Below are 27,513 nucleotides of genomic sequence, written 5' to 3' on the forward strand. Positions count from 1 at the left end.
TCGTCCCTAAGGACATAGTTATTAGGTTTTTCGACTATGGTGAATAAAATGGCTATCTCAGAATTTTGATCTGGTGACTTTAGGGAAAAAATGAGCGCGGGAGGGGCCCTAGGCGCCCTCCAATTTTTTTGGTCACTTAAAAAGGGCACTAGAACTTTTAATTTAAAGTAAAATAAGCCCCCTTGCGACATTCTAGGACCACTCAGTCGATACAATCACCCCTGGGAAAAAAATACACAAATAAACCAGCATCCATGATCTGTCTTCTGGCAAAAAATGTGAAATTCCACATTTTTGTAGATAGTAGCTTGAAACTTCTACAATAAGGTTTTCTGATATGCTGAATCTGATGGTGTGATTTTCGTTAAAATTGTATGACTTTTAGATGGTGTTTCTCCCTATTTTCTAAAGTGAGGTAATTTTTATCAGGCTCCTAACTTTTTATGGGTATAACTGACCATGATGAAACTTAAATATTTAAAATCAGTATTAAAGTACGATTCTTTTGATGTAACTATTGGTACCATAATTCCATTTTTTAGAGTTTCGGTTACTATTGAGCCGGGTCACTCCTTACTACAGTTCGTTACCACGAACTGTTTGATAAATGAACAGGTTCAAAAAAAAGTTTCGTCATAATACCATCACATAGTTTGTGATAAAAAAAAAACTGAAAGTAACAATTGACTTGGACCAATATTCACCAAAACTATAATGGAATTCTAATGACAATTGCTACACCGACAGTATTGGCTTATACTGATCCTAAATTTATATTAAATAACAAAAAAAAAGTGTTTTTTTTTAACTGAAAGTAAGGAGCAACATTAAAACTTAAAACGAACAGAAATTACTCCGTATGTGAAATGGATTGTCCCCTCCGCAATCCCTCGCTCTTTACGCTAAAGTTTTTAATTGTTTTAAAAAGAGTCTCGTGGCAAAGAATCAAACTTTAGCGTAAAGAGCGAGGGATTGTGGAGGGGACAACCCATTTCATATAAGGAGTAATTTCTGTTCGTTTTAAGTTTTAATGTTGCTCCTTACTTTCAGTTAAAAAAACTAGTTTTTTTATATTTAATTTCTGAAAATTTTTGAATTAATGCAGGTTTGATTTTGGCTCTCCGCACATAAATTATTAAAATGAAATTTGCATATTAATTATTTTTTCGGCTAAATGGATTTCTCTTAGTTTTGATCAGATGACTTTGAAAAATAAGGGGTGGGGAAGGAGGCCTAGTTGTCCTCTAATTTTTCGGTTATTTAGAAAGGCAACTAGAACTTTTAATTTATAACGAACGTTTTATTAGTAAAAAATATACGTAACTTGAGAATTAATTTACGTAACAAACTTTTATATTCTTATATTTTATTATGTAAATGAGGGGGTTTGTCCCCTTGTTAATACCTCGCTCTTTACATTAAATCTTAAGTTTTGTCCCAATTCTTTAAGAATGACCTCTGACTCAGAAAGGCCGTAGAATAAATCGTTGAAATTACTAAAAATACTTTAACATACAGAGCGAGGTATTTATCTCCTCCTAAATACCTTGCTCTTTATGCTAAAGTATTTTAAAACCCCTCATATACGTAATAATTGCTGTTCGATTTAAGTTTTAATGCTACTCCTTACTTTCAATTGAAAAAACTTTTTCATCCTTATTTTTTTATTGTTTTTTTATAGTAATACTAGAAAATCCTGCGCCTTTTTATTGAATTTCTCTTTCCCCATGACATATTCCTCCAAGGAAAGATCCTCCCATATAGCCCCCTCCCCTCAGCCTCCCCCCCCAAATCAAAAACATCCCCCTGAAAACGTCTGTGCACTTCCCAATAACCATTACTGTATGTAAACACTGGACAAAGTTTGGAACTTACAGCCCCTCCCCTAGGGACTGAGGGGGAGTAAGTCATCCCCAAAGACATAGTTATTATGGCTTTTGACAATGTGGAACAAAATGGCTATCTCAAAATATTGACCCGTTGACTTTGGGTAAAAATGAGCGTGGGAGGGGGCCTAGGTGCCCTCCAATTTTTTCGGTCACTTAAACAGGGCACTAGAACTTTTCATTTCCGTTGAGCCCTCTTGCGACATTCTAGGATCACTTGGTCGATACGATGACCCCTGGGGAAAAGAAAAAAAATAAATAAACACGCACCCGTGATCTGTCTTCAGGCAAAAAATACGAAATTCCGCATTTTTGTAGATAGGAGCTTGAAATTTTTGCTCTAGGGTTCTCTGATACGGTGAATACGATGGTGCGATTTTCCTTAAGATTCTATGAATTTTAGGGGTTTTTTCCTCCTATTTGCCAAAATAAGACAAATTTTCTCAGGCTTGTAACTTTTGATGAAAAAGACTAAATTTGATGATCCCTTTATTAGATATATTATATCAGAAAACCCTACCATAGAGGTTCCAAGCTTCAATCTTCAAAATCTGGGATTTCCCTATTTTCAGAAGAAACATCGTCGATGATTGTTTATTTTTTTTTCACAGGGGTGATTGTATCAAACAGAAGGTCCAAGATAATTGGGAAGGAGCTCATTTGAACGTAAATTTAAAGCTCTTTTTAAGTGACCATACAGATTGGGTCAGGTCAAAGTCTTGTTTCCTTTTATTCTAGGGCACCAAACTACGACTTTATCCAAAAGAGGAGGAATTTGCAATGAATTTAAAGTTCTTAGAAACTAACGGTGGCAGTACTGGATTCTACCAAGTTGATTCGCTTTATCAAACAGTTCGTGGTAACGAACTGTTGTAAGGAGCTGTAGTAAGGAGGTAATGAACTGTAGTAATCACACCATCGCATTCAGCGTATCAGAAAACCCTATAGAAAAAATTTCAAGGTCCAATCTACAAAAATGTGGAATTTCACATTTTTTGCCAGAAGACAGATCACGGGTGCGTGTTTATTTGTTTGTTTTTTTTTTTTTTTCCCAAGGGTCATCGTATCGACCAAGTGGTCCTAGAATGTTGCAAGAGGGCTCAATGGAAATGAAAAGTTCTAGTGCCCTTATTAAGTGACCAAAAAAATTGGAAGGCACCTAGGCCCCCTCCCACGCTCATTTTTCCCCAAAGTCAACGGATCAAAATTTTGAGATAGCCATTTTGTTCCGCATAGCCGAAAACCATAATAACTATGTCTTTGGGGATGACTTACTCCCCCACAGTCCCTGGGGGAGGGGCTGCAATATACAAACTTTGACCAATGTTTACATACAGTAATGGTTATTGGGAAGTGTATGGTTATTGGGAATGGTTATTGGTTTGGGTGTTTGCCGCAATTCTGCTTTTAGAAAACAATTAAAAGCTTTAGCGTAAAGAGCGAGGGATTGTTGAGGGGACAATCCATTTCATATACGGAGAAATTTCTGTTCGTTTTAAGTTGTAATGTCGCTCCTTACTTTCAGTTAAAAAAACTAGTTTTTTTATGTAATATCGCAATAAGAAATTATTCCAATTTTTAATTAATACAGTTAGTTCAATGAAAGAACCGACGTTTTCAGGGGGAATTTTTTTGGTTTGGTGTGGGGTTGAGGGGAGGGGCTATGTGGGAGGATCTTTCCTTGGAGGAATATGTCATGGGGGAAGAGAAATTCAATGAAAAGGGCGCAGGATTTTCTAGCATTGCTAATAAAAAAAACTCAATGAAAATATAAACATGAAAAAGTTTTTTCAATTTAAAGTAAGGAGTAGCATTAAAACTTAAAACGAACAGAGATTATTACGCATATGAGGGGTTCTAAAAATACTTTAGCATAAAGAGCGGGGTATTTAGGAGGAGATAAATACTTCGCTCTTTATGCTAAAGTATTTTTAGTAATTTCAACTATTTATTCTACGGCCTTTCTGATTCAGGGGTCATTCTTAAAGAATTAGGACAAAACTTAACATTTAGTGTGAAGAGCGAGGTAATAACGAGGCGACAAACCCCCTCATATATATAATCAAAAATATAAGAATATAAAAGCTTGTTACATAAGTTAATTCTTAAGTTACGTTTATTTTTACTAATAATAACGTTCGTTAAAATTAAAAGTTCTTGTTGCCTTTTTAAGTAATTGAAAAATTGGAGAGCAACCAGTACTCCTTCCCCACCCCTTATTTCTCAAAATCATCTCATCAAAACTAAGAGAAAGCCATTTAGCAAAAAAAGGAAGTAACATGCAAATTTCATTTTAATAATTTGTGTACGGAGAGCCAAAATTAAACATGTATTAATTCAAAAAAGTTCAGAAATCAAATAAAAAAAAACTATTTTTTTTTTAACTGAAAGTAAGGAGCGACATTAAAACTTCAGACGAACAGAAATTACTCCGTATATGAAATGGGTTGTCCCTTCCGCAATCCCTCACTCTTTACGCTAAAGTTTGACTCTTTGCCAAAATTCTACTTTCTAAACAATTAAAGACTTTAGCGCAAAGACCAAGGGATTGCGGAGGGGACAACCCATTTCATATACGGAGTAATTTCTGTTCGTTTTAAGTCTTAATGTCACTCCTTACTTTCAGTTTAAAAAAGCTAGTTTTTTTATTTAATTTGTAATGAAATTGGGCTACTTTTGGTGATCTGTAATTGTGTATCAGCTATAATGAAGGGATGGGGTGCGCATTTGTTTAGGTGGGGTTGGAGTAGATTCCTAAAAAGAACATGTTGATGAACCAACTGATTACTCTTCATGAGGCCTCAGATTAATGTTGAAAGAGGTGGGGCGGTAGTAGGAATGAATTAAATTGTTTCTCTATACAGCTAAAATGTTACATTCCCACATTTAAAAGCACATAGGCGGAAAAAGCGAGGCAGGTCATCATCAGCCCCGCCAGGAAATTTCTTTTGGGTGGCAAATACTGCTAGGAACTTAGTTTTTAGCTATTTTAATATTTTTTTTCTATTTATATAGAGTACTTTAATGTGTTTAAACGAATGTATGTAATGTATTTATCGATAAGAAAACCCCTAGATGTTGTGATGGCTCCAGTTTTGTAGAAGATCAAAAGCCTCACAGAATTTCCATCCCCACTAACAATAATACTCCTCTCCATCCAATCGAAATTCTAGTAGTAATAATAACAAGGATTTCTTATCGAAATTACTATTGACCGCCAGTTTTTTAAGTATATTCAAATTTCATCCAAAATTGATATTGAAAATTTAAACTTAGGACGGTTCTAATCAACTTGCAATTACTGATTTGCATATTTCATAAGCAATTAACCAGGGATTGAAGAGACTGGTACCTCAAATTATGTCTTGGTTAGGCCTGGGTATGATTTAGAAAACAATCAGAAATTAAATAAGAAAAAGACCTTTTCAAATGAAAGCAAGGAACAGGTTTAAAACCTTTTGAACAAAATGGAACTCCTTAGAGGTTGTGATGGCTTCAGTTATGTAAAAGATAAAAAGCGTCACAGAATTTCCATCCACATAAACAATAATACTCCTACGACTACAGAAGAGAGAATAATAACGACTTTTTTTCCCCAAGACAGTGAACCAACAAAACCTATTTGAATATTTCGGCCCTATATCTAAGGGCAGTCTTCAGCAAAAAAATAATAAACAATTAAACACTTACAATAAAAGTTTTCGGTTTAAAATCAGTTCTTTTTCTAAAAATAGCCTTGCAATCATTACTTCTTAATGAAGAGTTCAGCCAAGACTCTGTGATAAAAGCTAACATTTTACAAGCTAAAAATAGCTTGTAAAATAGCTTGTAATAGCTAGCAATGCTAAAAAATCCTGCGCCCTTTTCATTGAATTTCTCAATTCCCATGACATATTCCTCCAAGGAAAGATCCTCCCACATAGCCCCTCCCCTCAACCCCACACCCAAACCAAATCAATCCCCCTGAAAACATCGGTTCATTCATTGAACTAACTGTATTTATTAAAAATTGGAAAAATTTCTTATTGCGATATTACATAAAAAAAATAGTTTTTTTAACAGAAATTAAGGAGCGACATTAAAACATAAAACGAACAGAAATTACTCCGTATATGAAATGGGTTGTCCCCTCCGCAATCCCTAGCTCTTTACGCTAAAGCTTTTAATTGCTTTCAAAAGCAGAAGTGTGGCAAAGAGTCAAACTTTAGCGTAAAGAGCGAGGAATTGCGGAGGGGACAACCCATTTCATATACGGAGTAATTTCTGTTCATTTTAAGTTTTAATGTCGCTCCTTATTTTCAGTTAAAAAACTAGTTTTTTCATGTAATTTCTGAACGTTGTTGAATTAATTCATGTTTGATTTTGGCTCTCCACACATAAATTATTAAAATGAAATTTGCATATTAATTCCTTTTTTGGCTAAATGGCTTTCTCTTAGTTTTGATCAGACGATTTTAAGAAATAAGGGGTGAGGAAGGAGGCCTAGCTGCCCTGCAATTTTTCGGTTACATAAAAAGGAAACTATAAATTTTAATTTTTAACGAATATTTTCACTAGTAAAAAAAATATACGTAACTTAAGAATTAACTTACGTAACAAACGTTTATATTCTTAAATTATTATTATATATATGAGGGGATTTGTACCCTCGTTAATACCTCGCTCTTTACCCTAAATAGTAAATTTTGTACCAATTCTTTAAGAATGGCCCCTGAATCAGAAAGGCCGTAGAATAAATAGTTGAAATTACTAAAAATACTATAGCATAAAGAGCGAGGTATTTATCTCCTCCTAAATACCTCGCTCTTTATCCTAAAGTATTTTAGAACCCCTCATATGTGTAATAATCTCTGTTCGTTTTAAGTTTCAATGCTAATCCTTTCTTTCAATTGAAAAAAACTTTTCCATGTTTATTTTTTCATTGCTTTTTTATAGTAATTTTCGAAAATCCTGCGCCCTTTTAATTGAATTTCTGTTCCCCCATGACATATTTCTCTAAGTAAACATCCTCCCACATAGCCCCCTTCCCTCAACCCCACCCCCAAAACAAAAAAAAATCCCCTGAAAACGTCTGTACACTTCCCAATAACCATTATTATACGTAAACACTGGTCGAAGTTTGTAACTTGCATCCCCTCCCCCAGAAACTATTGGGGAGTAAGTCATTCCCAAAGACATGGTTATTATGGTTTTTGACTATGCGGAACAAAATGGCCATCTAAAAATTTTGATCCGTTGACTTTGGAGAAAAATGAGCGTAGGAGGGGGGGATGCCCACCAATTTTTTGGTCACTTAAAAAGGGCACTAGAACTTCTCATTTCCGTTAGAATGAGCCCTCTTGCGACATTTTATGACCACTTGGTCGATACGATGACCCCCGGGAAAAAAACATACAAACAAACAAATAAACAAGCACCCGTGATTTGTCTTCTGGCATAAAATACGAAATTCTACATTTTTGTAGATATGATCTTGAAATTTTTGCTAAAGGGTTCTCTGATATGTCGAATTCGATGGTGTTATTTTCGTTAGGATTCTATTACTTTTAGGGGGTGTTTCCCCTATTTTCCAAAATAAGGCAAATTTTCTCAGGCTCGTAAATTTTGATGACAAAGACTAAATTTGATGAAACTTATATGTTTAAAATCAGCATGAAAATCCGATTCTTTTGATGTATATTTTCCTTTTGATGTATATATTTCCTTATATGAAATTACTCCGTATATGAAAGGGGCTTTTCTTCTTCAACGCCTCGCTCTTTACGCTAAAAGCTTTTACTGTTTTAAGAGGTAGAGTTAAGAGAAAGAGTCAAACTTCAGCGTAAAGAGTGGGGCGTTGAAGAGGAAAAGCCCCTTTCATATACGGAGTAATTTCATATAAGGAAGTATGCGCATATTGCCTTTTCGTCAGTTGTACATCCCCCTCATCATGCCCTGAAAGTTTCCACTTAATATTCTTAAGCCATTAATAAAATTAAAATCTTTATTCAATCTGAATGTTTCTATTTCTCATAATATCAGAAAAAAGGTTATAACCGAGATTATCGAAAAAAAATGAATTTAATTCAAAGAAGATGCCTGCAGTATACTGATATGCTGCAGTATTGAACTAGCTCTCAAAGGGATTACACCTGTTTGAACTTTTGAATTGTTTGAACTTGATTCCTTAGCCATGAATTAATTCAGTGACTACAGAAATTGTGCAACCTGATACTTGAATTTATCACACGATCAGATTTTTGGTGTTTTGAATTGAGAAAATTAGATACGATAACGAAGTGTGGTGTGTAGAGAAAATGGGATATAATTTGCCTGCGCGTTAATTACACTTTTTAGTGTAGAGAAGGATTAGCAGTTAGGCTAACCTTGCACAGTTTGGACTGATTGTTCACTTGGATACATTAGTGAGGCTCGGCCCTCACGGAAAGATAAGTTTCTTTCACTTTATAATCTTTCATTTACTAGGCATGAATCCTGAAAACATTAAAATAGGTGATTTATTCCTAGCCAAATTTGCGGGCTATCCTGTCTGGCGAATTCGAACTATCCTGTCTGACCAATTCGGCCTATGTATGATTTAGAAAACAATAAGAAATTAAATAAAAAAGAACTTCTCAGATGAAAGCAAGGAATAGATTTGAAATTTGTTTGGACAGGTTATTCTTATATTAAGGGGACTGTCTCTTCCTTTGCTCCTCTTTACTGTGAAGTTTGGCTTTTTAAAATTTTTTTAAGGAAATTTGCAATTGAAAAAATGAGACTTGTTAAAGCACTAAAAAACTTTTGCTTAATTAGCAACGTGTTGAGAAAGGGGCAGTCCCCCTTATATACAGAGTAATTTATGTTTGTTTTAAGTTCTAAACTTACTCTTTACTTTATTTGAAAAAAACTTTTCTATTTTTTAAATACATTTAACGAAACTGAAAACGTTTTATGAATACAGTACTTTTGGTAACGCAAAAAGAAACATTACAATTTCAACGATCCATGTTTGAATTTTGATGGTTAATCAAACAGTTTGTGGTTACGAACTGTAAGGAGTGACTCGGTTCAATAGTAACCGAAACTTTAAAAAACGGAATTTTAATACCAATAGATATATCAAAAGAGTTTGCTTAATATGCTGGTTCCAAATATACTAGTTTCATTAAGTTTAATCTTACCCATCAAAAGCTACGAGCCTGAGAAAATTTGTCTGATTTTCGAAAAGAGGAGGAAAGACCCTCTCGAATTAATAGAGCTTTATTGAAAACATAGGACTTGAAAACCATCTTGAAAACCATATTGAAAACCATACCATACATATACTATACATACCATACATATTGAAAAACCATCTTGAAAACCATATTGAAAACCATACCATACATATACTATACATACCATACATACCATACATATTGAAAAACCATCTTGAAAACCATATCTTGAAAACCATATTGAAAATATATTGAATATATTAAACCTTAAAAAATATATTAAACCATATATTGAAAACCATATCATAGGACTCAGCGTATCAAAGAATCCTGCTTTAGAGGTTTCAAGCTCATATCTACAAAAACTTGGAATTTCATAATTTTTGCCAGAAGAAAGATCACTTGTGCGTGTTCATTTGTTTCTTTGTTGTTTTTTTTTTTTCCAAGGGTGATCGTATCAACCCAGTGAGCCTAAATATCGAGAGAGGGCCCATTCTAATGGAAATAACAATTACTAGTGCCCTTTTCAAGTTACCAAGAAACTGGAGGGTAACCTAACTTGACAAGGATAATTATTTACTTACCATTCATTATTATAAAAAATGACTTTTTTTTCTGTTGCTCCAAACAATTCATAATGAAAAAATGTTTGTTAAGAGCTGGAAAGGGGTAATTCAGTCACAAATTAGAACTTATATTTTCCTTAATAAAGGTGAAAATCTATTGCAAGGCAGCCAACAATGGGGCAGCACACATTTTTTCTATGGTTTTTTCCTATTCTGCTCTTTTTCCTTTGGTTCCCTTATAATTACTTTATAGTCCCAAATTTCAAGAGGGGCCATGGCCCCCCTTCCCGATTAAACCACAAGAGATAGTCACACCAGTGGTGGCAAATACCAGTGGAGTAGTTGTCTTCGTTTTTGTCCACTACTACTGGTACTACTACTACGTTCTTCTCTTTAAACCCTCAAATGAATTTCAAATTTCCTTAAAATCCATGAATGGGGCCTCCTCCCAACCCATTCGGGATAGACTACTTTCGTTCGGCCCTAGATGGATCACCCAAAAGAAAGATCTTTGGCAATCTGTCATCGATCATGTGCAAAAAAAAACAAAAAAAAACTAGTTTTTTTAACAGGAAGTAAGGAGCGACATTAAAACTTAAAACGAACAGAAATTACTAAATATATGAAAGAGCTGCTTCCTCATCAACACCCCGCTCTTTACGCTAAAGTTAGACTCTTTCTCTTAATTCTACTTTTTAAAACAGTAAAAAACTTTAGCGTAAAGAGCGGGGCGTCGATGAGGAAGCAGCCCTTTCATATACAAAGTAATTTCTGTTCGTTTTAAGTTTTAATGTCGCTCCTTACTTCCAGTTAAAAAAACATTTTTTTTTATTTAATTTCTGAACGTTTTTTAATCAATGCATGTTTTGATTTTGGCTCTCCGCAGATGAATAATTAAAACAAAATTTGCATATTTATTTTTTTGGCTAATTGGCTTTCTCGTAGTTTTGATCGAGTGATTTTGAGAAAAAAAGGAGCGGGGGAGGAGGCCTAGTTGCCCTCCGATTTCTTGGTTACTTAAAAAGGCAACTAGAACTTTTAATTTTTATGAATGTTTATTAGTAAAAGATATACGTAACTTACAAATTAGCTTACGTAACGAACTTCTGTATTGTCATGTTTTCATTACGTATATAAAGGGATTCACCCCCTCGTCAGTACCTCGATCTTTACACTAAAGCTCAAATCTTGTCCCAATTTCTTAAGAATGACCCCTGAATCACGAAAGCCGTAGAATAAATAGCTGAAACTACTAAAAATACTTTAGCGTAAAGAGCGAGGTATTAGGAGGAGGTTAGCCCATCGTACGCGTAATAATTTCTGTTAGTTTTAAGTTTTAATGCTTTTCCTTACTTTCAGTTGAAAAACTTCTTCATATTTATTTTTTCATTTTTTTTAAATAATGCTAGAAAATCCTGCTCTCCCTTCATGAAATTTTTCTTCCCCCCTGACAAATTCCTCCAAGGAAAGTTCCCCCAATATAAACCCCTCTTCTCAACCCCCCAACCCAAAAATCCCCTAGAAAACGTCTGTACTCTTCCAAATAACCATTAGTATATGTAAGCACTGGTCAAAGTTTGTAGCTTGTGGCCCTTCCCACGGGGACTGTGGGGGAGTAAGTCGTTCCCAAAAACATAGTTAGGTTTTTTGACTACGCTGAATAAAACGGCTATCTCAGAATTTTGACACGGTGACTTTGGGAAAATAATTAGCGTGGGAGGGGGCCTAGGTGCCCTCCAATTTTTTGGTCACTTAAAAAGGGCATTAGAACTTTTCATTCCCGTTAGAATGAACCCTCTCGCAAGATTCTCGACCACTGGATCGATACGATCACCCCTGGGGAAAAAAAACAATAAAAAAAAATAAAGAAATAAACACGCATCCGTGATCTGCCTTCTGGCAAAAAATACAAAATTCCACATTTCTGTAGATAGGAGCTTGAAACTTCTACAATAGGGTTCTCTGGTACGTTGAATCTGATGGTGTGATTTTCTTTAAGATTCTATGACTTTTAGAGGTTGTTTCCCCCTATTTTCAAAAATAAGGCAAATTTTCTCAGGCTCGTAATTTTTGATGGGTAAGATTAAACTTGATGAAACTTATATATTTAAAATCAACATTAAATTGCAATTCTTTAATGTAGCTATTGGTATCAAAATTCCATTCCTTAGAGTTTTTGTTACTATTGGGCCGGGTCGCTCCTTACCACACTTCGTTACCACGAACTGTTTGACTGGTCGCAGCCACCTCACCCTTTCTCTTATTATAGCCTGTGAAAGTGTGGTAGAGCCATATTTTTCGTAGATCTTATTGTTTGACTTATTGTCAATCAGACGGGTAAACAATACATTTATGACCACTTTCGTCATTGCAGCTTCAATTATTTTAATCTATGCTTGTAGATTTAAATTCCTAATCTTCGAAATTTCTTTTCAACTGGGATTATTAGGATTATTTAACTTCTTTTTAACTTGATTGGCAGACTTATCTTCCTATTATTCCAAACTTTTTTCAACTTTGAAAAAAAACCTGAGCCTTGGCTATTCTACTTTTCGCATCCTCACTGCATCCACCCTCTTCGCCAGTAGCACTACCTATGAAAGTGAAGCTATCCACTTGATCGAACTCAACATTACCGTTTCACCTTCACTCATTGCTAGTCTAAGCGACTTAGTCTTCTTAACATTAATTTTCCAACAATTCTTGCACCCCAGAACTCTCAAAAGTTCCAAAAACTCATTCATTTTGCTCCATCCTTCCCTGTTAAAGAAAATACATGAAATCGATTGGTCTAGTCCTTGTCCCTAAATCTAATTTGCGTCTAAAACTAATTAACTGTACATTTTTTCCAAAAGGCACCTAATCTCCTTTCCGAAACTCGAGAAATATTTGGAAGTTTGAGTCGTTGATATCACAATTGTGTTTGTCTCACTTGAAGCTCGAAAGAAGATCTTTTATACACCTTTTACTGTTCGTTGACGACAACCAAGAACATAAACTTTATTTTGCGGTTTTTTTACTTTTCTGGAAAATTTGGAATGTTTAACATAGATGTATAATATATAATTTGGTATTCCAAATTACCACAAGGCAGACAGAACCTGCTCTGCGTGATAGAGAGAAGTTGAGAAGAATTTGAAGTGTCTGAAGTTGGAGCTGAAGTGGCACCTACATCTGTAGAATCCCAGAGTATGGCTTCACCAACCAAGAAGAAAAAGAAAGGAAAGGCTCCAACACCATCTAAGGCTGCAAACCTACGGGGATAGAAAGGCACCAGCAAACCACCCAAAATACACGGAAATGATCACCAAACCCATTGCTGACCTGAAAGGATGTGGGGGATCTAGCCGTCAGGCCATTCCCAAATATATAATAGCCTATTCCCAGGTTAGCCATAATGCCAAAGTTTTTAATATGCATCTTAAGCAAGCTTTGAACCATTGCCTTGCAAATGGAATTGTTATAAATCCAAAAGGTACTGGTGTAACTGGTTCTTTTAAGCTTGCAAGGTGTGTTAAGGCCGTGAAATCCAAGGCTGTAAAGCCTGCGACACCCACACTAAGAAAACCTCAGTCAAGAAAACAGCCAAACCTACTGCAGTTAAAAGGCTACCAAGCCTACGGCTGGTAGCAAGAAGCCTGTACAGGTTTTCAAGAAATCCACTGTTGCCAAAAAGCAGTACCAACAAAGAAATCGATACCCAAAAAGGCGCGGTCAGTTATGAAAGTTCCCGCCAAGAAAGTGGTATCTCAAAAGTCAGTAGCTAAGAAACCAGCTAAAAAGTAATGTCTGCAATAGGTTATCTTTTGCTATCAAATACCCTTCTGTAACTTCTTACCCAAGGCCTTACACTTTAAAGGTTTTGTGCTTCTAACTTTTTCAAATTAAGATGTTGTAATGGTCTAGTTTTTCATTTCCTTTTTATATGCTGGATCGATTTGAGTATTAGCTTTTTTCTTTTTTAACTCGAACCTAACAAAAAATTAAGCCCAGTCAGAAGATAAATTTGGTGAGAAAACCTAAACGTAATTTATTCTGTATTTCTTCATTATAAAAAGCATGAACAGTAACACCATAATAATGAATTTTTTTTGTTTCTACCAAGAAAAAAATCCGGAAAAAGAATTAGAAAAGTTGATGAGCAAAGAACCAAGCGAGTTGTTTCTGATTATTTTATGATTGTAAGCAACATGAAAAATAAACACCGTATTCAAGGAAAATCTTATCGGCCTACTTATGATTTTTTTTCTTTTTTTTTGAAAAACACAATTGAATACCAGCTCTGGGTTTGAAAAAACAAAGAAAAGGAGCAAGGAGTTAAGGCCTTCTTACAAATACTTATAACTTTCATTATGGATTGTCTCATTCCACAAATTAATGTTGGTAAGTGTAAAGGGGACAAGACGTTTAACATGCATATCTTTAAATTTGGTCCCTGGTCATGCCCTTTGCAATTTATCTTAAGTTTAGTGATTGTTTGTCTTTTAAGTAAGAGTGCCAATTGAGGGGGAGAAGAAAGCAAGGGAAATTTTGGTCCCTTGATTTTTCCAGTTTTTCCATCCGGAATTTTCCAGATCCATCGAGATTTTTTTCATCCTTCCTAGGTTTGGTCAAACACACGCTTTCTATTGAAAGTTGGACCTGGCTCCCCTGTCAATGTTTTCGTCCCCTCCTCTTTCTAGACTTGAAAACATATTTTTGGGAATTTCATTGAAAAAATAACTTTTTTATATTTAAATTGGAAACATTGAAGAAAGTGACTAGAGTTACAGAAATATATTTCCCCCCCCCCCTACTTTTCATAAGTTGATGCTACCGCTTTATTTTTTAAAGTGAAATCCCTAAAGTGAGATTTTTTCCTGTAATAATATACTGTGATTACTGACATTTTTTTTGCTAATTTGAGGTTCTGGATATTTTAGAGTTGGCAGTTATTTAAAAAAGTTAAAACATTTTCAAAGAATTACAAAAGAAACAAAAACAAAGCTTTCAATTAAAAACTGTCGGCAAACCGTACAAATAGTTTACTGATTATGATAAAGAAAACAGCGTCGAAAAAGTTTCGAAGTATTTTTTTCTCTAATAGAGGTACTTCTCACTATTTATTCGTGTCTTTCCTTTTTTTTTTATTCTCTCAGTAGGGTTGCAACCCTACTTTAGACAGGTAAAGACGCTTTGACGAGCTATCATAGTCCGCGCAATAGTGATGCCTAAGTAAAGAGCGATGTGGAAACCATTTATTTTTTTTTTAATCAGGGCAATTCATATCGAAGAAATTGTCGCAGAAACTTCGAAAAGGGGTCATTTGATCGGAAATTGAAGTGGCTTGTGCCCTTTTTAATAGCATAATTTGATTTGGGGGGGAACTAACCACCCTCCCTCGCCAAGCATTTCCAAAAAAACTCCAATCAAAATTTTGAGAGAGCCATTTTGTTCAAAGTAGTTAAAAGGTCTGAAAATTGTGTCTTTTAGGATTACACCATCACCCCCCAAAAAAAGACTCTCACGGTTGTAAGTATTGCCCTGGGGGCATGTAAGGTTTTTATAGAAAGGGTGATCGTTTAAGCTTCGGAAGGGGCTCATTAGGCTAGTAATCAGAAGTAATAGTACCCTATTTAATTTCCAAAGTTGTCGGAAGGCGGATACCCCCCCCCCATAAACAAACACACAAACACCTTGTATTTTCCCGAAATGCATGTGATAGAAATTTTGAGATTGTCATTTGCCGTTGCAGAAACTTCGAAAAAGGCTCATTCGATTGAAAATTGAAAGGACTAGTGCCCTTTCTAATGCTCAAAATTAATTGGAGAGTAACAAGCCCCTCCCCACGCCCATTAATTCCCAAAACAAAGCTAATACAAATTTTGGGGTAGCCATTTTGTTCAGCGTAGTTGAAAGATCTAGATATTCCCCACACAGTCCTCAGCTCAAGGATTGTAAATTATTTTCGGAGGGCATTTAAGGTTTTTATGGAAAAGATGGTCGCATGAACTCCAGAGGGGGCTCATTGGATTGGAAATCAGATTTTCTAGCCCCCTTTTTAATAAAATGCGGTTTAAACGTTCTCACTTTTATACTTTAATAAATAAAAAAATATTAAAACTTTATGGATAAACATTGGTATATGTCAATCAACCTGACAGTCCGGGGTCTTTGGTTTTTATCTTTCAGTAAAGCGCAAATTATGTTCTGGTCTTGAGAAGGCATGGGGGTTAACAGCCCTAATTAGGTTAATTTTTGCTCTTTTTGAGTTTGAATCAGCTATTTATTGTAATTTCTGTTAGTTTTCAGTCTCAGTTATTTATTGATAGTGATGTGTGGTAGTTTTACGCTTGGAAGATTATTTGACTTTATTTCTGCTCATTTTTCGCTTAATCAAGCTCTTCACTTTCCTTTGAAAAGCATGTTTTAAATTTTTTTTTTTAAATTAATTATTTAAAAAATCCAAAACAAAATTATTGTTTATATATTTACGTCAATTATTCCTGAACCAATTAAAAGATTTTCAATTATTGTTTTACTCTGCTTTTCGAACAGCTCTTGTTGGAAAACAGCCATGGTGTAAAATCATAAAGTCATGTAAAGCTCTCTTGGTTTGTGTAACAATACATTAACAATCATAAGAATTCTTCCACTTAGAAAGCTCATACGCAACTTATGGAGAACAGGTTTATCTTCGTTTCAATTCATTGAAGAGACCATGCTTTCTTTTCTTTTAGCTATCTCCTTGTTTAGATGTAGATGTATTAGAAAACTCCAGAGCTTCCTTTCCTTTCGAGCCGATAGCAAATCTAAACCTGAAATAGGGCATTGCTCCGATACAGAAATTAGTAGGAAAAGTGAAAATTTTTACTATAGCCTTATTAGCCCTATTTGCCTTTATTGTTTCTAAAAAACGAATGAGCCTCATTACCGTTGACCCCTAATTAGGATAAACTACTCAGTCAATTAGGATGGGGCTTAAGAATGAGCTAATATTTATAAATAACACACAAGAAACATTGTGTTTTTACTATCTGGGATTTTCTTATTAACAAAGATGAGTTTCCTGATAGTTGGCGCATATTCCCTTTCTCTATTGAAGTAAATGGATGAAACCTGTTTAAAGGGAACCGGGAAACAGGCTGGAAAGATGAAAATTGTGCGTGCATAGAACAATGTACTGTATGAAAATTAAGTGGTTGGTTTCAGGAGGTATAACTGATAATTCTGTCTTCAGCATTTTTCCTTATTGTCTTCAAGATATATTTTTGCACTTAATGCCGATGAAGGATCAGTTTTATCCAAACGATTCATTAAAAAAAGGTTTTTCAACTGAAACTAAGGAGCAATATTAAAACTTAAAACAAAAGGAAATTATTACGTATATGAGGGGGTTGCTCCTCCTCAACACCTCGCTCTCTACGCTAAAGTTTTTCAGTACTTTAAAAGAAAAGGTTCTTGTTGTTCTAATTAAATGAACATAGTATTTCAAGAGTTGTAATTAAAATATTGTGACAGATTTCAAACTTTAGCGGAAAGAGCAAGATGTTGAGGAGGAAAATCCCCCTTCATATACGTAAAGAATTTCTGTTTGTTTTAAGTTTCAATGTTGATCCTTACTTTCAGTTAAAAAATAGTTTTTTTATTTAATTTCTTCTCGTTTTAAAAGAATACCAGGAAGTTTGGCCACATCTCCACGGAAAAATTCCCTCCTCCCCATGGATTTGTTCTCTAGACAATTCAATCTTGGTGAAAATTTACCCCGGACAATTACCCCTAACATCTCTACGCGTAAAATTGTGTTGGCCGAGAGAAAGCAAGACATAAGAAGAATTTCGTATAGGAATTTTGGCAAATTCCCACCGTGTAAAATTTCCTCTGACAAATTTGCCCTCTTGAAACTTCCCTCTCCATAGAAAATTATCCCCGTGGAGAATCCCACCAGCAGAAAATTCCCCCTTCCTCAACCGAAAAATGTATGTATACTTCCCAATAGCAAATACTATACGTAAGCAGTGGACAAATTTTGTAATTTAAATACCTTTTCCTGGGGCTATGGGGGTCATGATATCTCCAAAGGTAAAGTTATTCGGCTTTTAAACTATGCTGAACAAATTGGCTGTCTAAAAATTTTCATCGGACTATTTTGAGAAAAAAGGACGTGGGAGCGTCTTGGCTGCCCTCCAATTATTTTGATAACTTAAAAAGGGCACTGGAACTTTCCACTTCCGTTCAAATAAAACTTTTCCCGATATTCTGGGACCACTCGATCGATACAACCACCCCTAGGAAAAAAAACAACAATACAAAAAAAAACAAATAAACACGCATCTGTGATCTTTCTTGTGAACATTTTTGCACATAGTAGCTTGAAACCACTACAGTAGAGTTCTCTGATACGCTGAATTTGATGGTGTTATTTTGATTAGTATATAATGACTTTTAAGGGGTGTTTTCCTCTTTTTTCGAAAACCAGGTAAATTTTCTCAGGCTAGTAACCTTTGATGGGTAAAATTAAACTTAACGAATCTTTTATAATTGACACCATTATGAAAATTCGATTCTTTTGATATATCTATTTGTATAAAAATTTGGTTTTTTAGAGTTTTGGTTACTATTGAGCTGGGTCGCTCCTTATTTATAGTTCGTTACCACGAACTGTTTGGTGAAATACTAAAGATAAGAAAACTATTTATAATCCTAATGTTTTTCACAATCGAAACAATGCCGAAACTGTTTTATTTGTCGGGAAAAAAGTAAGAAATTATTTTTATTTGTTTTTGGCCAAAATTTCTTGTCATTTTTTGTCAGGGTCTGCATTTTTTGGTGGGTGACGGAAAAATTTCCAGGGTCTGCTCTATATGCTTGAATACAAAAATTTCCTCAAAAACATTTAACATTAGGTTATTCATATAGATCTTTCAGAAAATACTTAGGTTGCAATTTCAGAATATGTTTGTCTTTTTTTGGTATTAATTCTTAATGTCTTTGTAAAGTCTAAAGTTAATCCCGAGCTTTGGGGTTAAGACCTAAAAAATATAAAGTGGAGGGTGAATTTCGTTTCAGAAAGTTAATAACAGAAAAATTATTTATCGATATTTTGAGCCAAGCCTTTTTTTACTCGTAAAAAAACGCTATATCACTTTAACACGCTTTATGTTTATGTTTATTGGTATATCATTTTTATATGATTTATCTTAGGAAATCTGCTTATAAACATTGAATATTAGACTTAGTCAAATTGGGTTCAAATTAAACACTTACGGTGCAATGTCAAAATGTTTGCGTTTTTTTTATTAATTATTAGTGGCTATATATTGTTGGAGGGTCTAATTCATATCAATGTAAAATGTGTGCAATGTCAAACGGTGCAATGTCAAAATATGTTTGCGTTTTTTTTTTTATAATTATTAGCGGCTATATATAGATGGAGGGTCTAATTTGTATCAGAAATTTGTTGCTTTTGCAATATTCTTATGATAAAAGCAAAATTATTCATTAATATGTCAGGCCAAATTAAAAAATTTTTCGCCTTGTTTACTTTTTTGAGAAATGTAATTTTATTTTTGGAGAAAAATTATTTCAAATTTAACATTCAGATGACGAATTAATGAAGTGTGAGATTAATGGGAATTAAATCCTGTTAATATTTATGGGATGTGCCTAAAAAAAGAGGAATTAGATCACTACTAAACGTTTTTTTCGTTTTTAAAAAGAAAATAATTCATTAAAACATCAAATATGTATATTCTATTTTATTAGAAAACTTAAGTATAATATGTTTTATGATGCCTAGATTTTAGTCAACATACACAAATTTGATAGCTAGTTAAGTAATATCAGCCTAATAAGAGATAAGGATCTTCCAGGCATGATCATAAACTAGAGGCGTGTTTGGTGAGTTTCTTTTGGGGTCCGAACTGTTTTAGTTGATTCCAAACTACATCAGACATTCAAACTACTTCTAGAATAAGGGAATCCAAGAGGGATGTCATTCAAGGAAATGGGATATCTTTTCCATTGATATAGCCCATTAATATTAATTCATTTATTCTTAGTCAATAATGAGCGAAGAATTGAAATTTTAAGTATATTCCGATTTGATTTTAGCACTGGCTGATTGACCAGTGCCTTTGCTTATCTTTATATAATATGAAAAAAACTTCGTTCTCTTAAAGAGTTAAAGAGGCTGCGTCCCAAAGTCGAACCTTAAAACGTACAGGAATTAGAAGAGGCAGTTGGGGGGCCCCAACTGCCTCTCCTAATTCCTGTACGTTTTAAGGTTCGACTTTGGGACGCAGCCTCTTTAACTCTTTAAGAAAACGAAGTTTTTTTCATATTATTTCTGTACGTTTTTCTACAATCCATGGTGGATGTAATTTAATAATTCCTGTACTCCTCGTACAGGAATTAGGAGAGGAACTTGGGTGGCTGCCGCCCCCCCCCCCGCTTTTAAATCATTGTATAAAATAGAAAAAAAATAGATAGAATGACCGAAATGTTTCTTTTGCTCATAAGAAGCTAATATTCTGTTATCTCTCAAATGATAAGCTGTCCAGGTGTTATCAAAATTTTTTCTGGAATGGAGCTGGATTTTTATGATGCTTGCAGTCATTCTCGCCGTGCCGAGCTGATTATTTTGATGTACTTGAATGTTGATATTCGTAACTTTTAAGAATTTCAAAAATTAACATGGGACTATTAGACTATTAGGACTATAAGAAGACTATTAGGAGAGGCAAACCCCCCGCTTTTAAAGACTCTTTTGTACAGGTTTAATTTTTTTTCATATTAATTCTGTACGTTTTTCTACAATCCATGGTGGATGTAATTTAATAATTCCTGTACTCCTCGTACAGGAATTAGGAGAGGAACCCCCCCCCGCTTTTAAATCATTGTATAAAATAGAAAAAAAAATAGATAGAATGACCGAAATGTTTCTTTTGCTCATAAGAAGCTAATATTCTGTTATCTCTCAAATGATAAGCTGTCCAGGTGTTATCAAAATTTTTTTGATGTTGTGAAAAAAAACCGCCCGTAAGGGACTTGAACCCTTGACCCGAGGATTAAAAGTCTCACGCTCTACCAACTGAGCTAATAACTTGCATGTGTGTAAATATAACTTCTCAATAGCTTTTAAAAATTTCAAATTAACATGGGCTCTTATGGAGAGAAATCCGTTAATTAAATAGCTAATGGGTGGTTTCTGGAAAACAGGGAAGGAGTTATCGGATCAAGCTGAAATTTCGCGGATAAGCTCCTGGGCCGTAGGGGACCTTAACTTGTGAATTTCAGCCCGATCGGACAACGTTAAACGGGGTGGGGTGGGGGGGGGGGTTGGAGGGTCGAAACTTTCGGGGGGTTAAGATTTTCCTACGAAACTTTCATGGGCACTTACTCGGAGAATTCCGCATCGAATGAGTCTTCGTACACCCTGATCCGATGTCAGATGTGACCTGTAGGCGTCTAGGAAAAAAAAGTAAATGAATTTTAAGTGGCTATGCGTGGTTTCTGGAAAACAGGGAAGGAGTTATCGGATCAAGCTGAAATTTCGCGGATAAGCTCCTGGGCCCTAGGGGACCTTAACTTGTGAATAACAGCCCGATCGGACAACGTTAAAGGGGGGCTTGGGTTGACAGGTCTAAACTTTCGGCCAGATTTTCCCCATGAAGAAAAAGTTGGAGGGGGATGAAATTTTGCAGGTTTCTTAGTTGGAGCTCGGGCTACGAAATGCATCCCTCTCCATCCGTCTGCGACCACTGGAACCGAAGATCGCTTAACATTGTCGTGTGTCGCCTCTTTATAGAGGCACGAGTGTGCCTCCTTGAAAACCTCAGAAAATTCAGAATACAATTTATATTTTTCATTCAAGACCTCCGCTCAATTGTCAGTGCAGAATCAAAAATTAAAATACAGAAAAAAAAGTAAGGGACAATATAAAATACGAACTTTAAAAGCAAACCCTATGATAAATAACTTAGATTCGGCACCGACCGAAATATTTGCGATGCATTCTCTTTGTTTTTTTTTTTTTTTTGTTTTTTTTTGTGATTATACTCTGTTTTTTATTTGTTTTAATTTTTCTTTTGTCATGATTAGCCAATGTGATCTCACAAATTATTTTAAGACATCACATATGAGAATATAGATTATGACAGGCTGCAATTAAAACCCACAGGAAATACTATTATGTTAAAACCCATGTACCATTTTGGAGACATAATTTTGACAGAAGAAAAAAGAAATGCAGTTATGCAAGGGATACACACGCATAGATAATACCGAAATGTAGTGAAGTAACGAGATTTGTTTTTATGTGTACTAGGCCCTTCGAGAAAAACTTAACAAATGAGAGTATTGAGTCTTTTCGTACAGAAAATCTTTATTTCTATCTTTTCTGGATAAAAATAGATGTAAAACATGCAACTTAAACTTACCATATCTGTAAATAACAAAAATCCATTTGTTTCCCAATCCTTTCCCTTTGAAGTCTTAAAGGGAAATGGTTTAACTCCTCACTGTGACCGCGTATTTCCTTCGAGAATCGCGACGATGGAACTTTTACATATGTCACCAGAAACAGTACCTCAGCTAGGGAATAGGGAAAAAGACACTTTGAAATGAATACATATTCCCAAATGATTTTGGAGAAAAATAAGCGATGAATAAAGGGGGTTATTAGAAACACCATTTTTGTACATCTCTTAGTAAGATAACGAAACCTGAAATATTATCAAATACACAGTTTCATCTTAAGATCTAGATTAAACAAAAAAAACAAGTTTTTTTAAATGAAAGTAAGGAGCGACATTAAAACTTAAAACGAAGAGAAATTACTCCGTATATGAAAGGGGCTTTTCCTCCTCAACTCCCTGCTTTTTACGCTAAAGTTTGTCTCTTTCTCTTAACTCTACATTTTAAAACAGTAAAAAATTTAGCGTAAAGAGCGGGGCGTTGAGGAGAAAGAGCCCCTTTCATATACGGAGTAATTTCTGTTCGTTTTAAATTTTAATGTCACTCCTTACTTTCATTTAAAAAAGCTTGTTTTTTTGTTTAATTTCTGGACGTTTTTGAATTAATGCATTTTTTTATCTTGGCTCTCCGCTCATAAATAATTAAAACGAAATTTGCATATTAATTTTTTTGGGGCTAAATGGCATTTTCATAGTTTTAATCGGAAGGTTTTGAGAACAAAAGGAGCGAGAGAGGAGGCCTAGTTGCCCTCCAATTTTTTGATTACTTAAAAAGGCAACTATAACTTTTAATTTTTTACGAACGTTTTCATAATTAAAACATATACATAACTTACGAATTAACTTACGTAGCGAACTACTATATTCGTATGTTTTTATTGAGTATATGAGGGGAAAAACCCCTCGTCGATACCTCGCTCTTTACACTAAAGCTTAAATTTTGTCCCAATTCCTTAAGAATGACCCCCCTGAATCACAAAGGCCGTAGAATAAATAGTTGAAATCACTAAAAATACTTTAGCGTAAACAGCGAGGTATTACGAGGAGGTAAACCCCTCATATGCGTAATAATTTCTGTTCGTTTTAAGTTTTAATGCTGCTCCTCACTTTCAGTAGAAAAAAACTTTTCATATTTATTTTTTCATTCTTCTTTTTTAAATAATGCTAGAAAATCCTGCGCCCCCTCCATTGAAAGTATCATCCCCCATGAGAAGTTCCTCCATGGAAAGATCCTCCCACGTAAACCCCCCTCAACTCTCCCCCCAAACCAAAAAATCCCCCTGAAAACGTCTGTACACTTCCCAGTAACCATTACTACATGTAAACACAGATCAAAGTATGTAACTTGCAGCTCCTCCCACAGGGACTGCGGGGGTGTAAGTCGTCCCCAAAGACATAGTTATTACGTTTTTCGACTATGGTGAATAAAATGGCTATCTCAGAATTTTGATCCGGTGACTTTGGGGAAAAAATGAGCTTGGGAGGGGGCCTAGGTGCCCTCCAAATTTTTGGTCACTTAAAAAGGGCACTAGAACCTTTAATTTCCGTTAGAATGAGCCCTTTCGCGACATTCTAGGACCACTGAGTCGATACGACCACCCCTGGGGAAAAAAATAAACAAAAAAACAAATAAACACGCATCCGTGATTTGTCTTCTGGCAAAAATGCGAAATTCCACATTTTTGTCAATAGGGGCTTGAAAATTCTACAATAAGGTTCTCTGATACGCTGATATGATGGTGGGATTTTCGTTAAGATCGTATGACTTTTAGGGGCTATTTACCCCTATTTTCTAAAATGAGGCAAATTTTCTCAGGCTCGTAACTTTTGACGGGTAAGACTAATCTTGATGAAACTTATATATTTATAATCAGCATTAAAATGCAATTCTTTAGATGTAACTATTGGCATCAAAATTCAATTTTTTAGAGTTTTGGTTACTATTTAGCCGGGTCGCTCCTTACTACAGTTCGTTACCACGAACTGTTTGATCTTAGAATATTCATGAGAGTGCAATTCAGTTATTGTCAGAACCCAAGATAATTTTGTACCTTATTTGCATAATTTACGTTAAATTCTCCTCTTGCATGGCCGATTAACACTACATTGACAAAGGCGATGCAGAAGCAAAACTGCCTATAGATAATTAGATCATGCATCCAAAGTGAACTACTGTTTTGCTTCAAGTCCGTTATTAGATAAGTTTTACGATGAAATGTTTCGCTTTAAACTGGATGTGTGGGGTGATAATTTAATTCAGTGATATATTGATATTGTCACTTTCTATATTTGCTATAATGATTTCGATATCTCTGATCTTTTTTTTTTTTGCTCAAGTTAATTAACTCTTCGCTTTGCTGAAGTTAAATAACAAAAATTGTAATTAAAGAGTATTTTTTCATATTTGAAAGTAAAGATCAAGAATTAAAAATTAAACGAACAAAAATTCTTGCGATAGGGGGAGGACACCCCTCCCACAATACCTCACTCTTTACGCTAATGTTATTTAGAATGTTCAAAAAGCTATCTTACTCTAATTTAACTAGCCTAGTGTTTCACTTTTTGTGTTTCACTTTTTTGATATAAAGTCATACTTTAGCGTAAAGAACTAAGTATTTTAGAGGGAGCATCCTCCCACATCCCACCACTAAAAAAATCCTTAAGAAGAAATTCCCCCCCCCCCAAAAAAAAAAAATTTTACTTACCAATAACAAATTCTATGTGCAAGCAATAGGCAATAGGCATTTATTTTTTTTAAATTAAATGAAAATAATTTTCATTCCACTGAAAATTAGGAACAACACTAAAACTTAAAACGAACAGAAACTATTGCGTATATGAAGGAACAGGGAGGCTGTTCCCTCCTGAACGCCTATCTTTACGCTAAAGTTTGACTCTTTGTCACAACTTTTTTGATAAGTATGACTTTATATCACTTTTTTGATATAAAGTCATACTTTAGCGTAAAGAACTAAGTATTCGAGAGGGAGTATCCCCCCACATCCCACCACTAAAAAAATCCTTAAGAAGAAATTCCCCCCCCCCCCAAAAAAAAAAAATTTTACTTGCCAATAACAAATTCTATGTGCAAGCAATAGGCAATAGGCATTTATTTTTTTTAAATTAAATGAAAAGACTAATTTTTCCACTGAAAATTAGGAACAACACTAAAACTTAAAACGAACAGAAACTATTGCGTATATGAAAGGTGCTGTTCCCTCCTGAACGCCTATCTTTACGCTAAAGTTTGACTCTTTGTCACAACTCTACTGCATGTAATAATACTAATAGGGGAAAACTATTATTTTCCCCTATTATAGGAATACTAATAGGGGAATAATAGAGGACAACCCCTTTTCATATACGGAACAATTTTTGTTTATTTTAAGTTTCAATGTTGCTCCTTACTTTCAATTAAATAAAACAAACAAGTTTTTTTTAAATGAAAGTAAGGAGCAACATTAAAACTTAAAACGAACAGAAATTACTCCGTATATGAAAGGGTTTTTTTCTCCTCAACGCCTCGCTCTTTACGCTAAAGTTTGACTCTTTCTCTTAACTCTGTTTTTAAAACAGTAAAAAACTTTAGCGTAAAGAGCGGGGCGCTGAGGAGGAAAAGCCCATTTCATATACGGAGTAATTTCTGTTAGTTTTAAGTTTTAATGTTGCTCCTTACTTTCATTTAAAAAAAACTTTTTTTTTTATTTAATCTCTGGACGTTTTTTAATTAATGCATGTTTTGATCTTGGCTCTCCGCACATAAATAATTAAAACGAAATTTGCATATTAATTAATTGCTATTAATCTGAAGATTTTGAGAAAAAAGGAGTGAGGGAGGAGGCCTAGTTGCCCTCCAATTTTTTGATTACTTAAAAAAGCAACTACAACTTTTAATTTTTTACAAACATTTTCAATGGTAAAAAATATACATAACTTACGAATTAATTTACGTAACGAAGTTCTATATTCGTATGTTTTTATTGCGTGTATGAGGGTTCAACCCTCGTCGATACCTCGCTCTTTACCCTAAAGCTTAAATTTTGTCCCAATTCCTTAAGAATGAGCTCTGAATCACAAAGGTCGTAGAATAAATAGTTGAAATTACCAAAAATACTTTAGCATAAAGAGTGAGATATAGCGAGGAGGTAAACCCCTCATAAGCGTAATAATTTTTGTTCGTTTTAAGTTTTAATGTTGCTCCTTACTTTCATTTAAAAAATAGTTTTTTAATTAATTTCTGGACTTTTTGAATTAATGTATGTTTTAATCCTGGCTCACCGCACATAGATAATTAAAAAGAAATTTGAATATTAATTAGTTGCAATTAATCTGAAGATTTTGAGAAAAAAGGAGTGAGGGAGGAGGCCTAGTTGCCCTCCAATTTTATGATTACTTAAAAAAGCAACTAGAACTTTTAATTTTTTACAAACATTTTCATTGGCAAAAAATGTACGTAACTTACGAATTAATTTACGTAACGAACTTCTATATTCGTATGTTTTTATTGCTTGTATAAGGGGGTTCAACTCTCGTCGATACCTCGCTCTTTACCCTAAAGCTTAAATGTTGTCCCAATTCCTTAAGAATGAGCTCTGAATCACAAAGGTCGTAGAATAAATAGTTGTAATTACTAAAAATACTTTAGCGTAAAGAGTGAGGTATAACGAGGAGGTAAACCACTCATATGCGTAATAATTTTGTTTGTTTTAAGTTTTAATGCTGCTCCTTACTTTCATTAGAAAAAACTTTTCATATTTATTTTTTATTGTTTTTTCAAATAATAATAGAAAATCCTGCGCCCCCTTCATTGAAATTCTCTTCCCCAATGACAAGTTTCTCCATGGAAATATCCTCCCACGTAAACACCCTCAAATCTCCCCCCTATAGAAAAAAATCCCCCTGAAAACGTCTGTACACTTCCCAGTAACCATTACTATATGTAAACACAGGTCAAAGTTTGTAACTTGCAGCCTCTCCCACGGGGACTGCGGGGGAGTAAGTCTTCCATAAAGACATAGTTACTAAGTTTTTCGACTACGGTGAATAAAATAGCTATCTCAGAATTTTGATCAGGTGGCTTTTGGGAAAAATGAGCGTGGGAGAGGGCCTAGGTACTCTCCAGTTTTTCGGTCACTTATAAGGGGCACTAGAACTTTTAATTTCCTTTAAAATTAGCCCTCTCGCGACATCCTAGGACCACTCAGTCGATACGATCACCCCTGGGAAAAAACTGATTTTATTTAAGATTTTATGACTTTTAGGGGGTGTTTCCCCCTATATTCTGAAATGAGGCAAATTTTCTTAGGTTCGTAACTTTTGATGGGTATAACTGATCTTGATGAAATTTATATATTTAAAATCAGCATTAAAATGCAATTCTTTTTATGTCACTATTGGTATCAAAATT

General features: G+C 34.6%; 1 long non-coding RNA gene across 1 annotated transcript in view; it reads right to left on the reverse strand.

Annotated features, from left to right (window-relative positions):
- LOC136030726 (uncharacterized) overlaps positions 1-22,198 on the reverse strand; it is a 151,286-nt gene extending 129,088 nt beyond the window's left edge. Inside the window, exon 1 of the long non-coding RNA XR_010618348.1 lies at positions 22,071-22,198. This is a non-coding gene — a long non-coding RNA (uncharacterized LOC136030726). The remainder of the gene's footprint in view (positions 1-22,070) is intronic.
- Between the last annotated feature and the right edge of the window lie 5,315 nt (positions 22,199-27,513).

The sequence above is a fragment of the Artemia franciscana genome, chromosome 8 (genome assembly GCF_032884065.1).
Source record: "Artemia franciscana chromosome 8, ASM3288406v1, whole genome shotgun sequence".
In the NCBI taxonomy this organism is placed as follows: Eukaryota; Metazoa; Arthropoda; class Branchiopoda; order Anostraca; family Artemiidae; genus Artemia; species Artemia franciscana.